Consider the following 1,304-nt stretch of genomic DNA (forward strand, 5'->3'; position numbering starts at 1 on the left):
TTGTTCTCCCTTCGTTCTTCATATACTAAAGTTTCTTCTTTTGCCATTTGCTTTCTTTTTAGAGGACTTACTTTAGCCTGAGGATAAGTCTATTGACAATACATTTTTTAAAATTTTCCTTCATCTGAGAATGTCTTCATTTCCCCTTTATTCCTGATATTTTCATTCAATATAAAATTCAGAATTGCAGTGCTTTTCAGCACTTGAAAATGTCGTGCCCTTTCTCTCTAGCCTCCATGGTTTCAGGTTAAAAATCCTCTGTAGCTCACATTGTTTTTCTCTTACAAATGTGTTTCTCTCACACTTCCAAGACTTTTTTCTTTCTGTTTACTTTTCCAAAGTTTGACTACGATATGTCTTAAAAACGCACAAAACACACTGCTGTAGAGTCGGATCTGACTCATAATGACCTTCCTTGGGTTTCTGAGGTGGTATCACTATGGAAGAAGATCACCCAACCTTCCTTCCGAGGAGTGGCTGGTAGGTTTGAACAGCCAGCCTTCTGGTTAGCAGTCCAGTACCTTAGGCACAAGGTGTCTTAGTGTGGACTTATTTGAATTTATTCTATTTGGGGTTCATTCAGGTTCTTGCATCTTTAAGGTCTTTTGCCAAATTTCAGAAATTTCAGCCATTAATTTTTCATGTACTTCTTTGGCCTTGCCCCTTTCTCCCTTTTTCTCAGCACTCCAGTAACATGAATGTTAGATGTTTTTGTTATGGTCTCACAGGTCACCATGGTGCATTCTTTTTCCAATCTATTTTCTCTTTGTGGTTTGGGTTGGGTCATCTCTATTGTTCTATCTTCCAGTTCACTGGTAGCTTTCCTCTGACCCTTCCATTCTGCTGTTGATCTCATACATTAATCCCTGTCAGGAATTCTATTTTCAGATTCTAAAATTCCATTTGATTCTTCTGTGCATCTTCTGTTTCTTCACTGAAGATACACAGTATCTTTTTCTCCACTTGTTTCAAGCCTGTTTGTTATTACTCATTGAAACATTTTTATTATAGCTACTGTTAAATCTTCGTTACATCCTCCATCACACTTTTCATTCAAGTTGAGGTTTTCCTGGTCGGTGTGATGAATGGCTTTAGGAGGGTGAGATTCGGGATCTTCACTGATCCTTCTGACTACGCTGGCTCCCTCTGACGCTGTTCCAGCAGAGGCCACTCTCATTAATGCTGGGCATGGTGTGAGTGCCACTAGGCCGCCCCTAGTACCACAAGAAGAGGGTGACCTCATTACCCCTGTGTGGTGGGGAAAGTCCTGACTGCACTATGTTGCCTACATTACCTTCCAGTGA

Source organism: Orycteropus afer, unplaced genomic scaffold (assembly GCF_000298275.1).
Source record: "Orycteropus afer afer isolate SDZICR_OR568_19922 unplaced genomic scaffold, OryAfe1.0 scaffold00442, whole genome shotgun sequence".
Classification (NCBI taxonomy): Eukaryota; Metazoa; Chordata; class Mammalia; order Tubulidentata; family Orycteropodidae; genus Orycteropus; species Orycteropus afer.